The sequence below is a fragment of the Catharus ustulatus genome, chromosome 6 (genome assembly GCF_009819885.2).
Source record: "Catharus ustulatus isolate bCatUst1 chromosome 6, bCatUst1.pri.v2, whole genome shotgun sequence".
NCBI classification, from domain to species: domain Eukaryota; kingdom Metazoa; phylum Chordata; class Aves; order Passeriformes; family Turdidae; genus Catharus; species Catharus ustulatus.
This window is the reverse complement of record NC_046226.1, coordinates 46,150,980-46,167,370: the sequence shown is the minus strand read 5'-3', so window position 1 is coordinate 46,167,370 and position 16,391 is coordinate 46,150,980. Positions and strand designations below refer to the sequence as shown.

At 40.6% G+C, this 16,391-nt stretch overlaps 1 protein-coding gene across 3 annotated transcripts in view; it reads right to left on the bottom strand.

Annotated features, from left to right (window-relative positions):
• The window catches only part of TSPAN4 (tetraspanin 4), a 414,148-nt gene that overhangs the window by 256,707 nt on the left and 141,050 nt on the right, over nt 1-16,391 (bottom strand). For 2 of the 3 annotated variants that reach the window (XM_033061612.1, XM_033061613.1), the window contains one exon: nt 10,972-11,051. The gene's annotated coding sequence lies outside the window, so the exon portion shown is untranslated. Of the gene's footprint in view, nt 1-10,971; nt 11,052-16,391 lie in introns of those variants that run through there. The other variant, XM_033061611.1, reaches the window with a different exon arrangement.

Here is a 16,391-nt window from a genome sequence, read left to right as displayed (position 1 = left end):
AATTAATCCATATGAAAAATGCCTATTTCCTGTCTCTGCTTCAATTTTATAGTGACATGTCTGCCCTTATTAGATTTAGTACCTGATGAAGTCAAAAGAAAGAAATTCAAAAATGGCAAAGAATATCTAAACCTGTGCCACAGACATGTCCAGAAATACTAACTAAAGGGCTGCCTAAACTCCAAAACCCAGGACAACCCAAGGATCTTCCATTTGCACATTACGATAAATTTTTAAAATACTGTGAATTCTCTTCAGTCCTTCAGAAAGTTTCTATTAAACTATAAAGCAACAGATAAAATTATTTGGCAAAATTAACAAAAAAAACCTTGTTCTCAGTACACTAGAAGTATTATTCAGTTGATATGAAGGAATTGCATAGATTTAACCTCAAGCAAAATTTCAAATAGTTCTGTAATGACAGAAAGACATGATGAGACAGAGGCTGTAAACAGACCATGCATCTTCCAAAACCACTACAAACAAAATCGACACACTTTCAGAAAGGACAAGCTTACATTATTTAATTAATAGAAGTGTAACATGCACTTGGCTTATAAAAAGGACTTCCAGAATGCCAAATTCCTTTGATAATTCCACTGGCACAACTAGTTTATAAATTCATGATATGGAGTAGATGACTCACTCTTAGCCTACCTTTAGTGTCCTCACACTGAAAACTCTTAAGACCATGATCAGATGAGAGCAGCTTTCATAATTATGACAGTCAGCATGAAGAGCAGGGGGTGGTGAGTAAATTAAACTTTAGCTACAATTTACCAGTTATATCAGGAGCTGGTATAAAATTGCAGCACTCTATTAAGGCTGTAGTTCCACATAATTATTTTTACTGACTGCACATCTGATTTAAGAGAGCTAACTCCCCCTCCCAGCTCTGATCTCCTCTCAGCAGAGTCCACCTCCACCTCCCTTCAGCTGACTCAGTTACTCTCAATGCCACGTTCTAAACCAGAGTTGTGAAATCATGCTGATAAAATAATGTAAACATAAATAATTGAAACTTAATGAAGCTATGGCAGCTTCCCCAGTTTGGAATCTAACCCTCTGCTGTTCATGAACTGCAACTATTTCTTGATTTTGGGGGTGTATTTGTGTTTCTGCCATTTGTGTCTAAGCACTGACTGCAGGGAGACAGTGACATTGAAGCAGACCATCACATTCATCAGCTGCCCACTGGGTGCAGAGTGTTGGGGTTATTTTGGTCAGTGCTACAGTCTAATATATGTATCACACTTCCCCCTTAGCATGAATGAAAGGTGAGGGTGAACTCAGAAGATAGTTTTAAACATATTGGAAATAGCTGAGTTATCACATCAAATTTCTATGAACTTTATCCAAACAATAATGAAACTCTAAGGTCCACAGAGGTGAACAGCATTTATTTTTTTTTTCAGTTTTAAATATTGCTACTCTGCCCTCAGCCTTGGCTACAGCACAGTTGAACCCTGCACTCCTTCTTTAGGAACCTTGGAGAGAGCTGCTTTGGGGCTTTTTTGGGGGCTGAGACTCTACCATTTGGCCTCCAGCTGAGCTGCAGCATCAATCCTGGAGTGACAGCAGAGCTCACGCATTCAGCCGCTCATGCCTTTAGATGAGCACAAATAAGTCTCAGGTCAGTGGGTTACTATGACAGATGGCAACCTCTGAGTGATGAAGGCCAAGTTCTCTGCTGAAGTGAGCAGGGACAGTATGGCAAGAAAGTCAGGGAAGCAGGGAGCTCAGCCTATCCAAAGTCACTGAGTAATTCCTGTATATTAGCAACTACTCATTTTCATTTCATCAGAACCTTACGGCCTCTCCCTGATTCCACTCCCTTTACTTCTAATTTTCTCTCCTTCAATATTCTTCCCTTGCCTTTTTCCAGTCTTTTCCATTAGACACATCTCATCCCCTCAAGTATCACTTCATGGGATGCACTGACCTCCTCCTCTCATTTTCCGAGCCAAATATCCTTGTCTGACTTAAGAGATGTTTCCACATTTAAATTCTACAGTTATGAAAGAGATGGTGGCAAAGGGTGGGAGGTTTGTGGAGTCAGCACACAGATACAGTGCAGAGTTTCAATCTGTGGTAACACATTTTTAGATGGAGCATCGAGAAGATTGTTTGCTTCTGCTAGTTTAAATAAAAGGAAAGGCCACAATTCTGAACCTGACTCATTACTGGGCACAGTCTGAGTTGCTTCAGGCAAGCAGTGAGGTGCAGGAGTAATACCAGCTGTAATCACTGCAGGTCCTGATATGCTTAGAAATTAATCAAAGCAGTTACTGCAGAATACCTTCAAGTGATTTCAAGAGTTCAATTTCTACATAGACACTCTTACCCCAGAACAAATGTCCTCATAGGGGATAATAGCTATATAATTAATTTAAAGTAGCTTGTTTTAGGAAAAGTCCAGGAACAGACAGACCTTAGGATTTGGCTGATCACACAGTGAAAACTTTCCAATCCAATTCACTTTCCCTACAGCTTTGTTCATTTAGTTTCAACTTCATTTCAAGTCTTTACTGGCTACTTGGGTCATTTCCACTACAACCTGTGATCTTGCACAAGAAACCAGAAAAGGAAAAGTACCCACTGCGTTGAGGAGAAACAGGGAGAGGCAGGGCTATAGAATACAGCATTTCCACCTCCAGCAATCAGCCAAAACAATTTGTGGATTGAACCAGAGGGAGATCTCTCATGACACCAGGCAAGGAGCTAATGTACAAAGCTGTAACACAGTGCTACTTGACACCAAGCAAGAAGAAGACAGGGTGTCCTCCAGGATAATATTATTTTAATCTCTCTTTTTCAAGTTGACCTGAGCTTAACTGAAGGAGATGGGTTTGAAGTTTGTTTCAAATCTCTTTGAATAGATGAAAGTCCTTGAATTGAAAAGACAGTGGATCAGGGCTTTTGTGTGGCTCCTATCCCTTACACCCAACAGCCAAGAAATAAAAAAAGATGTTCTGCCTCCTTACTACATTGCTCCTTCTTCTGTGTGCCTGATGAAGTCCTGGTCAAACTGAGGGAGAGAAGAGTTTATCTGCTATTGTAACAGAAGGAAAACATCACATCTCATGCTTATAAAACCCTCTTAATTTGAACACCACTGAGAAGTTCAAACTTCCAATAATTGCCATTTTCTTTTAAAGAAGATGGGCTTCATAGCGAAGAAAAAAAATTAGTTGCACTGCTAACCACCTTGCAGGACTTGTTTTTCCCACCTGATTTGTTTCCACCATAGAGTGTGCTTTGTGCAAACTTCTTCCTTCAGAGCACAGAGCTTTTTTTCCTTCCCTTTTCCTGATTCCCCACCATCACAATCTCCCCAGGTTACACTGGCAGAGCTGCAGAGGGCAAGCAAATGCTGATCGAAAGCACTGTCTCAGACCTCTTGCTACATATCCATTCATGAGGAGTGCAGCAGGAAAAAATAACAGTAATAACACTGACAGTGTGGCACAATTCACCATAAAAGACACACAAGATATGTAAAAAGCAGAAGTAAGAGATTTTTTTTCTGAAATACTAACTAAAGGGCTGCCAAAACTCCAAAACCCTGGACAATCTAAGTATCTTCCACATGCACATTATGAAGCCACTTAAGTGCCTTTGGTAACACATGCAATGCTTCTAAAACCCTCATGTCAGAAATCCTAGCATTTTCCTGATGTATTATACCCACTAGCATCACCTTTGTGACCTTTTTTCTTAGGGGTCTCCAAGGAGTTTAAAGACCAGCTTGTAGCTATGTGTATTAGCGGCTACAAACCCAGCTCAGACCCAAGTGCTCCTTTTAGTGCTCTCCATGTTACAGCATGTTGTATCTTTGCAGCCAAATATTTTCAAAAGAGCCCTCTACTCAAAGTTTCAGAGGAGCTCTGGTGCACCACTGAAGCAGCTGAAAAGGGGAAGAGCTATTAAAAATGTGCTTGGAGCTCTGCTGCCTGTGAGATGACACCAAAGGTCAGACTTTTTCCGTACCAAAGGGACATACAGCATCCTAAGCATCTGGAAAACAGAGCCACACATTTAAGAAATCAGGAATTGAGTTGGTAACTTTTGCCTCGTTCTTCTGTAGCCATTAAATACACCCTAAATCAAAAAGCAAATATTCAGTACCATCTCTGACCACATGAAGTTGTTCCTGTTTTTAGTCTCTTTACCCACTTTGAGCCAATCTCGTCACCATCGCTTTCAGAAGTCTGATTTTATCTTTTTATCACTGCTGCTACAAGACAGCTGACTGCAACGAACATGTCTGTAATGAAATCAGTTGACCCAGAAAAGAAGTGCTAACACCAGCCTAGATTAAAAAACAAGTACAAGTAGATGTTCTTTCTGACTGCAGGCAGTCCATGCTAAAATGCTGGAGCAATACAGGCACTGTAAATGAAAGTCCCCTGAATCTACCATATGCCAGGTTGCTAAGCTTTCCTAAATATTCCACAGGTTTAAGAATGTGGGTGATCAACTTAAAATAATGTAATTAAAATAAGCAAGAGTGCAATTATCTTTGCTATAAAGAAGGCCTAAAGTTTTCTGTTATTTTAGCCTCAAAAAGCAAAAGCTTTCTTAGATGTATTGTTAAGACAAAGCAATTTACTTTCACAGGCTTTAGTTTTAGACTCTTTTTTAAAATATGGGTATTTATTCACTGACACAAAACTTGCTTAATAATACATGCCTGCTCTACTTATTTGTTTCATTTACCTTACAGTTTTCTTTAATATGAGGAAAGCTCCTTCTTGAAAGGACAGATTTTTCATGTGCCAAGCTCAGGATATACCGGGCTCCAAAAACATGTGTAGCAGCACATGTCTTCACCCAGGTTTCTATTAATCAGATGCTTTTTATCTTCTCTGACTCAAAATGGTATGCAAAGTAAAACAGTGCTCGCATGAGCACTCAGTCTCACAGGAGACTGCAAATCCATCTCCACTGGTTTTCCCTGCTTATCAGACTCCAAGCTTTCTCCTAGCCTCTCAATAAATCCCTCCTACTCACAGTGTCTCCCAAAGATCATAATAAACTCAAATATTTACCTTGCATTCCCAAATGGAGAGTGTGTGTGCACACATGAAGTTGGAATCAGAAAATCATGGAGCAGAGAGGACTGGACACCAGAACAGCCACACAAGATCACCCAAAGCCATTAAATGTAAGAGCTTTCAGTTGCTGCCAAGCATGTCTGGACTAGCTGAGGAAGAAAGTAGTTCAGTTTAAAATGGCTCTAATTCCTCAGGTAAAAGGGGTTTCTGTTAACATACTACAGTTACCATTATAGTTCACATTGCCAACAGTGCACATCCAGCAGTGACACCCATGAATATTTCAAATTACCTTTGTCCTACTGCTCACAGCTAGGTCTGCTCTGGGAGCAGGAACCCAGCTTTTCTCCAGCCTGCTCCCTTCCTGCAGTGCTTGTTCATGCTGACTGCAGACACTGGGATCTTGGCAGTGCCAGAGGAAGACAAAGCTCAACCTCAATCTCCCATTTAAGAGGTAAGTTGTGCAGGGCTTAAAACTGCTTTGCAGGATTGAAGAATAAGCAGTTTGCCACAGAGGGTCTGGGATACTGTTTGTAGGCAAATTCAACCCTCTTGAGCACAAGGCCAGAATTCTTCTTTACTGCAGAGCTGACACTCCAATCTGAGAGTTTGTATTTCATAGTAAAAAAGTAATGAAAGGAGCTCCCATATTTCCTGGTTAACATTTCAGTCTTCTAAAGGGTAATAAACCAATATCTCCCTACAACAACAGATAAGTCAGACAAATAAAATGTCAAACTACTTTAGAAATAAGCTAGTCAAGATAATAGAATGAATCTCTTGAGTAGCCATTAATAGCATTTGGCAAAGATGATTCCAGAGGACAAATGATATCTAATACAAAAGGATGTGCTATTTTCGTATCTCCCCTTTAAAATTAATTTAGTGGTGACAGGAAGATACCTGCTTAATATCTAAAACCGTCCCCACATCCTTAGGAGGAATGATACCACTAACAGTTCTATGATAAAAACCAAAGCAGAGGCTGCATGGTCAGACAGAGAGAGCCCTGTGCTGAGACTCAAGGCCAGGGATCTTTATCCCAGTTCTCCTGCCAGCCAAGTGACCATGGGGGCAAACTGCTTTCCCTGTCACATATCTGCAGTGTGAGCTTATCACATACTTCACGAAACACTGAGATGTATCAGCACAAAGCGTGCTGCAAGAGCTCTGTGTTTTTATTACCACCAAATTCCCTAGCTGCACAGCTAACATAAAGGGAATAAAAACTCAGTATCAACCAAATAAGCAGCTAAGTTGAGAGTAAAACAGCAATATGGGATACAGACATACTTATTTGCTTGCATTGCTTCCTGAGAAATAAAGACAACAGCAAGAGCCCATATTAACAATTACTCAGCGTCACAAAACAAAAATGTATCAGCTAGACCTAACTTTTCCTATTGTGCTCTCTGAATGACTTGCCATTATCACTATAATACAGCATGAAAAATCCTTACTCTTCAGCCTCTATTTTTTGATTAACCAGGTGCTCTGGGAATTTCTGTCTATCCCCATTTGTAATTACAAGTTTTTATTGCCATTTTCAATGTGACTTGCTAGCAATTAAATCTATTTGGAAAGAAATAAACTTTTTTTTTCTTCCATAGAAATGGCTTACTTATTTTTAAAAATAAACCAGACCTGTTAGGTTAAAAAGCTAATTCTGATCCTTCCTTCTGCCTAGTTTTGATTAAGTTTCTTCATTTTCCATTGGCTCTCATAAGAATTCAAGAAATTCACCATCTCTCATAAGGCAAGTGGGAACTTTGGAGAAGCTTGCAGTATGATAATGAAAGCTCTTGCAGCAAGTCTTTCATTATACCAGTTATCCTCAGCACACCCAGCCCTCTGAACTGGAAGGTAGAGATGGGGAACACAATGAAGCCCTCATAATCCAGGAGAAAATGCTCAGTGACCTGCTACACACGTAGACATACACAATACATACATACGGGTCCTGACAGGATCCACCCAAGGGCACTGAGGAGCTGGTGGAAGAGTTTGAGCCATTTCCAATCATTTGTCAGCTGTCCTGGTGAACCAGGGGGGTCCCAGCTGGCTGAAGTCAGCAACTGTGCTGCCCATCTACAGGAGGAGTTGGGAGGAGGATCTGAGGAGCTACAGACCTGCCAGCCTGCCCTTGGTGCCAGGGAAGGTCATGGAGCAGATTGTCTTGAGTGCCAGCATGTGGCACATACTGGACAACCAGGGGAGCAGGCCTGGCCAGGATGGGTTTGGGAAAGGCAGCTGCTGCTTGACCAGCCTGATCTTCTATGACAAGGTGATCTGTCCAGTGGATGATGGAAAGGCTCTGGATGTGTCATGGACACAGACTTTAGTAAAGCCTTTGACACTGTTTCCCACAGCATTGTCCTGGAGAAGTTGGCTGCTCCTGTTTTTCGGTGAGCCCACTGCTCACTGGGCAAAAACCTGGATGGATGGCTGGGCCCAGAGGTGATGGTGAGTGATGGTAACAAGTGACAGATGAGAGGAAATGGCCTAAAGTTGCACCAGGACAAGTTTAGATTAGATATTAGGAAAAACTTCTTCACTTAAAGGGTGGACGGGCTTTGGAACAGGCTGCCCAGGAAAGTACTGCAGTCATCATCCCTGAAGTCTCAAAAAATGTGTGGATGAGGCTCCCCAAGTGACATTAAGAGGGTGGTGCCAGGTTATTGGTTGAGCTAGATGATCATAAAGGTCTTTTCCAACCTTAACAATTCTGTGAGTCAAAGTCCTGGGGGATGCAATAAGCAAATAAGCTGGTGGGCTGAGGAAGGCATTTTTGAGGACTGTCTCGCACAATGCAGTTCTCCCCTTGGCTGAGGTACACACAGATGAGCAGCAAGAAAATCTTGGTTTGCCAGTCTTTTCCTTGGTCTCAGATTTCTGGTTCTTTGCTAAAAATTTGGGCTAAAAATCAGTTTCACCTTCAGGACTTCCATTGCCATTTATAGCTAGAAAAGTGCTTCTCAGAGTGAGATTTTTTCACTTCTTATTGATTACTGCTGTCAAAGGAGCCTGTAGGTTTTCTCCATCCTGTCAGCCCTAAGGTGTTTAGTATGGCAAACCAGCCTCCTTGTCAGCAGTGAGGCAAGAAGCAGGAAGAGCTAAAGAAAAACAAACACCGGCGGGGAAAGCGAAGCATTATTCCTCTCCACGACTCCACTCCTAGCATCAGGCATGCAGGTAGGAAGCCTTTTCATGGCACAAAGATCCTTTTAAATTCCTCAGAATCTACAACCTGACAGCTTCTGGTCTAGACTCCTTGTCTGTGTGCAAGTAGTGCACTGACACAGGCAGCCTTTCTCCCCTCTTTGTGTCAGGGAAAGGAACAGCACAGTGCGCCACTTTTCCACAAGGTCATCGCCTTGTCTGTACAGCAGAAGTGACTATTCTGGTTAAACCTCACCTCCCAGTGACAGTACACTTGAGATAACAATTCACACTACCTGATTTCCATGGTGAAATACTACCTGGGAGACTCACATGTCTTTTGTATGAAGTACAAACACTTACTATATGCATAATAAAACACATTCACTGTCAGCCCAAACAGATGCCCCCAGCATTCATTCACCACACTTACCCAAAAGGCCCTACACTAGAAGAAAAGTACTTGTCCTTAGTCTGTAAAGACCACCTTAAAGACTCAATAGAAGGAATTTCTGCAAAGGAACAGATTCTGCTTTTTTTTTTCCCCCTGCACACTTTATACAGCAGTTCTGTGCACAATGTTGTATGGATGAGTAAGTAAACACGGTCTTAAGAGCTGTGTCCTCTAAATCATCCTGTGTGAATATTTACAGGAACAAAAACCTCCCACTCTTTGTCAAACCATGCCTGGAAGCTCTGCTGAGTTAAATATATAACAATACAAAACCAACAAAATCACTAACAATTCATAAAATCAGGTCAGTCCAAATGCTGAACGTTTCTGTTTGCTGCATCTCCTTGGCCTAAATCTGTAATTCAGATTGAGAGCTGAAAGTAAAGTTGTGAAAGCAAGTTTTGACACAGTAATGTAGTAAATAAAACAAAAAACCCTATTCCACTTAAAGACTCTATTAGTGGGTAAATTATGGCCACACTACCAACAGCTACACTACCTGCTCCATTTAACTGCAAAACCTACATGAACAGAACAGCCCTTTTGAGGGGCCTGTGTAACAACAGGTACTTTAGTTATCACAGACAAAATGAAGGGAGAAAAAGTAACAGAAAGAGTTATTATTTTCTAGCATGAATCGCTGAGATTTTATTCATTCAATTTGTTTGACACAGGGTAAGGTTAACATTATAGAACAGATCTTAATTCCACTAATGTAATAACTACCATGGAAGTAATAGAGTCAAAAATACAGATCAAAATGAAAGAAAACACATTTTTTAAAAGGGGGGAAAAAAACCCACACAACCAAAATATAGAAACAAACCAACCCCAAATACCATAAAACCAAAGCAATCCAAGACCTAGAGATGTAGAGGCAGGAGGAGGAGGATTACTGAAAACCAAGTAATTTAAAAATTCCTAAAAGACACCACCCTCTTGGAGTATGAGACTAACCAAGCCAAAAGTTGATACCAGTTAACATCAATGGACTTCAATTTCATTTCAGACTACAGACCTTGATCAAATCTTCAATTTACATGCGCTGCAGTATCCACAAACCTACATGAACTTAAATAATCACCTGCAATTCCCACTGAAAAGGGACACCATGTAATGGTGATTGTTTCTCCAAGTGTCTTCATTAGCTTGCAAACAGTGAGTACTTGCTATTTGCTATCACCTGTATTTTCCTTTAAACTGCAAGCCAGAAATTATTTTTCTTTCTAGATTTTTGACAAAATCTGACTTTGCTCAGGTTGGGACTGGTCACTGTCACCTGTAACTGTTTAAAGGAAACCAAAATAGGAAGAACTATTTAAATAAAATAAAGGGGAAAGACTAAGCCTCTTTTGAAAAGCTTCACCCCTTCAGATATATCCACTTGGAAGTTATTACAGTGCTTTATTTCCAGCTTCAGTCTTCCAGAAGATTCAGAAATATTTTTCCCTACAGGGCTTTAGAAGGGCCTGAACATAAACACCAATGCATCATCATCTTCCTTTCTGCCTACTTCAGGAGCTGCACTCTGTGAGATTATCCCAAATATATCTCAGTCTCTCAGCCATTTGTTGCTGGGAGATCGACTATATAGGTACAGTCACTCTGCCAGGTGCTGCAGCACCTCTTTTTTTAATCTGTTTATCTGTCCTTTCCTCCCCACAGTCTGTTCTTCTACACCTTCACTGTTTTTATAACATGATTTCCAAGGATTGGACCTGGTTTTTTTTTTCCTATTCAAAATACATAAGCGGTGCAAAAAAATGCAGATTTCGGAGAAAAAAAAAGAAGATTTACAGATTTCGTGCATGACTTTGGTACATAGGTTTTTATTTATTATATTTAATTATTTTTTTAAAACAGTGAATTCTCATAATATATCAGCATTTGTCATAAATAATTTTTTTATTAAAAAAAGGTGATCTGAGTATGAAAGAATACAGTTGTGCTCAGTATTCAGGTAAACAACAACCACATCATATAAAGTTAGTTTGCCAGTAAGAAAAAGCAGAGCATCCTGGGATAATAATTCAATTCCCACTTCCATCCCCTCATGCAAAGTGCTCAGTACAATGTCTTTCCAGGCCACCACACCCCAGGGGAAACAAGGAAACACAATCCACATCAGCAGTAAGCAACATCTCCTGGTACCAGTCTGATCCATTATATTAACTGTACTACTTTCTGCAGATTGTCATTTCTATCTCTAAAAAGCCATTCACTGAGGCATACAGCTGAAATGCAATTATCTACTCAGAAAGTTATTTCAAATCAATAAATTGATCACAACTGTTCACGTACCTGATGGAGAAATGGGAGCTCAGAGCACTTGATGGGATCCCACTTGACAAGGTGGCCTCTCCGCACCCAGCAAACAGGACCTGCAAAACAAGAGCCTGGGTGTCAGAAGTTACACATCTTTCACAAAATACAAGAAAAACAACTCTTTCTAACCATGCCTTTGGGAAGGACAAAAGAGACACTCCCCCATTAACTATGCTAAAACCATTAGATTGAAACCTAATAGAGAAAAGCCTGGGGAAGTGTGACTGCAAAGGGATGGTGCATGAAACACACAGCTTAGCTCCTGAAGTCATCAGAATGACAGCACCCACCAATGGCAGCAGGAGCAGAGCAAGCAAGAAAGACCACATTCTAAAGCTGGTGGGGTCATGTTCTTCACTCTCAATGGGATTTAGGCTCCTTTCTCCCACAGGCACTTCTGAGCATCACACACAGCATGTTTCCACTTAGGCCCATGTTCAAGCACTTCATTAGAACAGGGCAGCATTATCAATTTCTTTGAATAATCTGAATCCTATTAAACACTGAATCAGATACGAGCACTTCATTCCATTAAACACTGGATCAGATATGAGCACTTCATGGACTTGAGGCTCAAAAAAGACATGCACAAAAAAATTCTACACATCCAGAATATATAATGTATAAATCCAACACTGAGGAGTGGGGAAGTGTGTTGAAAACCAGAAAACACAAGAAAATAAAAAGAAAAACTGAAAATCAGCTTTCTAAATCAAAAGGTTTTAATAAAAGAGCATTAGAATTTCAGTCTTATGTACTATTTTGGTTTTTGAGGAAGTTATACTTCTCATCTTTTTTCGTATAAATACACAAACTAATTTTTCATTTATAGCTTTAATAGAAAGTAGAGCTCTCCCCAAAATCTCATGCATTCAGAAACTGAAAAGATTTTATTAAACATATTAAATTTAAAATAAATAAACAAATAAATAAATAACCCAGCAGTGGAACTGCAAAAAGCATGATTAGTGGGACCATACTGTACAAAAGAATGAAGCAACTGCACACAGCACTGGAAGACAAGGTAGATGGAAAATCAAACCTCCATCTCAGATCAGGTCATAACCCACATGATGCCCTGTATTAAAACTTCACAGAATCTCAGGTTGGGTGAGGTTGGAAGGGAGCCCTGGAGGACATGTGATCCAGTTGTCTGGTTCAAGCAGAGGCACTCAGAGCCTGCTGCCCAGAATTGTATCAGACAGCTTTTACAGACCTCCAGCCACAAGCTGCAAAGCCTCTCTGGGCACCCTGGGCGCTCAATCACTCTCACAGCAAGAGAATTTTCCTGATGCTCAGACAGAACTTCCTCTGTTTCGGTTTGTGCTTCTGGTCCTGTCACTGGAAACAGCCTCACTCCAATCTTGTTTGGGCCCTCCCTTCAGTTATTTACAAATATCGATGAGATTCCCCCTGAGGCTTCTCCTCTAAAAGCTGAAGAGTCCCAGCTCTCCCGTCTCAGCCCTTCCCCATTACTCATCTTTGTGGCACTTCACTTCCATCGTGGTAAGACTCGCATACAGATGCACACTGCTTCCCAAATGCACACGAAGGCTTCTCAAAGCCCACAGGACACTGGGCAAGTGCAGATGTTACATCCCCTTCTAATGCAAAGTGCCTGGGAATCAACACTCTGACATCTTGCTACCAGCAGGTGTTAGTAAAAAGATGACATGGTGACACTCCCTTGCTCCAGGAGCCCAGAGAACTCGAGAAGAAACGATTTACCAAGTGATACAGCTCTAGTCATGCTTCTCATACCCCATCACCCCAATTACGGACTGCCTGAAAGGCTTCAAAGGGAAGGTTTTTAAGTGAAGAATGTTATAAGCAGAATAACAAGGGTTTTTATGCCAATGCAATGACTTCCATAGTTATTAAGGCAGAATTAGCATACTTGGAGTGACAGAAACGATCAGGAATGGACAATTAAGAGGACAGATTAATCCTCAAAGACAAGATGCTTAAAGACCTAATAGCCTGACTGAAACCAGTGAGATCAGAGAGAGATCTAACTCTTTCAAAGGGCCTACAAGGTGTTTGATGCTTCTTTGCCCAGCAGGCTTTCCCTGCCTTTGGTTCAAAGTCATCCAAGAGGGTGAACTTCAAACACCTGTTTCAAGTGCAGAGGATGACACTGGAGAATGCCCTTTTTTCAACCAGACAGACTCCACAGGAACACACACAGATGTTCAGTGCTCCTGTCTTCTACTTCATGACTAAAAAAAAAAAACCTGCATGGTCTAATTAACTGAATAAATGAAACAGATTAATTAGATTAGATAGTGAGAAGAAATAAGACCATTCCTTCCCATTTAAGCACACAGTCAGTACAGGAGACATAGCGAGAAGGAAAAAAAATCTATTGCATAAATTAAACAATTCAAGTACTGCACTAGAAGATCTTTCAGGAAAGAAGTGATTTTGTATGGGAAAGGAGACTATGAACTATTGATTGCATCAATGTGTCCTCACCCACTTCTGAACACTTTTGCTGCCTAGAACAGCATTTCTGTGTCAGGCACGGAGCCTGAAGTGCCATGCAAGACACAAAATGTGCTCTCCCTCATGTCATCTATCCCACAGGAACAGATTATTCACGACTGGGAAAATGCACCCAAAGTCTATTTCCCAGTAGCTTTTAAGAGAGGACTTTGTAGAAGTGAGGTATGAATGGAGATCATCTTGGGAGAGTGCTATGTAGTAAAAAGGATCTCATTGGGACAAATGTGTCTTTATTTTTATTTCCAGCTTACTAGAAAGAAGAGAATCCCAAATTTGTTCCAGTATCAAATAGCAAACCCAACAAAACCAACAAAAATTTGAGTAAACTTAAAGGTGGAGGAATTGTTTCTACAATGTTTCTGCTTTGCTTCCAAGCCAAGAAAGTGCTTGTATGTCCTCTGTATCACTTGATCTATCCTGATGTATAATCTGAGAGAATTTGCTTGACCTAGTGAACTCTCTTAGAGATCACCACAACTTTAACTCTTTTGCTGTAAATCCTTCTGCATTTTAGCACAGTGATCTATGTATAAAGATACAACTGAACAGGCACATAGCCGAGAAAAAAATTCTGAACTTTTGCCTGAAGCAGAGGAGAAGTTCTGTTGCCCACCTAACAAAACATATTTATAGGCAACATTACTAAAGTTTAAAACTTAGTTATAAAATTAAGATAAATAAAATTAATAGAATATAAATCACTATTAAAATCTAAAATAGATGTCTTCCCTTTTCATCAATCTTTTTGTTTTGTGAATTTTGTTTTTTCCACATCTGACAGAAAACTAGATAACAAGGAATGTCAGCACCCAATTTATTGAAAGTGCCTAAAATCATACTGACCCCACAAAATATTGACCACAAAGTTCTTCTTTTAATTTTTTTATTTGACTTTCAAAGGATAAAAAACTCGAGGCCTCTTATTTTGTCATAATCTGGAAGCTCTGCTAGCCCAAGACTGTGGCTGTTGATTGTTCACTGAGGTTAACTCACATTACTGCACAGAACAAGCTCAAGGCCAGTGCAACTTCAGGCTTACTTGACATCAATCACACTGTGACTTCAAACTCCTGCTAGAGAAGCTCCCTTCAAAAATAATTTAAGCTTCTGAGCTTGTGATTATGTATTCAGCATAACTAGTCCCATTTAAAGCAAAAGGGATGTAACATCAAAAAAATGTTTCTGTCCCCTTCTTTGCTTGGCATTTGTTTAAATTCTGCCTGTCCTGGAAGGAGGAAAGCGCTGTAGATGTTTTGAAAGATTAAATGAGAGTTTGTTCAACAGCACTGCATTCAATACTTTCTTTAATCAAATAAAATAATATCCTAGGAACATACATAGTGGATTTTTTTGTATGAAAGTTTCAATAGCATTCTTGAAAATGCATACCCAGTGCTGACACTGAAACATATCCAATCATCCTAGAATCATAAATAATTACTTTAAAAGCTTCACACAAAGGCAAATTCCTTGCTCTTCGGCAGCCGCTCTAACTGATATAAGGAGCTCCATTTTCAGGGCAAAGAAAAAGAGTATCACAAACACAAGGCAGAAATCTGAAGGGCAGGGGCAGTATGGCCAATGTTAAGCAGATTAGATTAATTTTCATCATGCCCTAAGTGCAACAAACAGGGCAGTCTGTGTCCTGGGAGGAAAGACATCTCTAACTCAAGACCTCCCTGCCTTGGTACACAAGGTTCAGCCTTGGCTGAAATTTGGGACTAAGAGCAGGTCTGAGTCAGCTGCCGAGGACAGCCAGGCAGCTGAAAGGAGTGGGGAACTCTCCAAATGCAGTTTAGAGAATGCCTGGATGCCAGCCATGTGAGCCACAGTCCCTGCCCTTGCAGCTGCAGAGAAGCTCTAATGAGCATAATCTTTGCAGGTAGGTCTCACCTGAGAGTGTGTTTTAAGCAATGAGGAGCAAATCACACGCACAGACACATCTGACACAGCCAGACAGTCATTTCCTCCTCATCTCCCATGATGTGTGAGACTCCTCAGCAAAAGAAGCCTCATCAGAACACAATTTTTTCAAAAACAGTGGCATACCAAAGGCTCTATTTTTCACCAGGACTCAAAATCAGTACATTTTCCAGTTCTTTGTGAAGCATTTCTTTTCAGCATTATTAATTGCATTGTTTTCCTTTCAAGGGAGAGATGATTGACAAAATGCTTTGCCACCAATAAAGAATCACAAATTCTGACATTTATGTGGAAAAAGTGACTGTCAAAAGAGTGATTTTGGTGTAAGAATTGGATGGCTCACTGACAACACACACCCCATCCCTGCTGTGTCCGTGGAAGAGCCCTGATGGTGCTTTCTGCTCCCTTAAGACAGCATCATCTATAATGCCTAGTACCAAAAGGCAGCTTAAAGTCTGGGGTATCAAAAGCTAACTGAATCTGGAATTTCTCAATGCATGGCATCCTGTAGCTGATTTTTGCCTTCTCTATATATCCTCATCTCACTATTTGCAGAAATCCTCAGGGATCACATTCCTCTGCTCTGCATCTCCTGAAGCGACAGAGCAGAAAGAGAAAAGGACTGAATTTTCTTTCTTTCTTTTTTTCCCTTGACAGAAATACCTCTACTCCTGACAGGCTGCATGGTAGCAGAATGCTGCAGTCAACTATCTGATAAGAAAAGGCAGGAATGATGAGCTTCACAGCCTCCCAAATCCAATACAGACATCTAAATACGTTATCCCTTGCACTGCATATTAGCTTGGCACAGAAATTGTTTGTGTCAATGCTGTATACAGATTGTTCACAAGTAAATCAGATTAGAGCCAAGGCTGGGAAAGCTCATTCCCCAAATAATAAATTCCAGCAGCTCAGGCAGAGATCAGTACCACAGAGAATAGGGCAGTACTGATTGACAAGAAGTCACC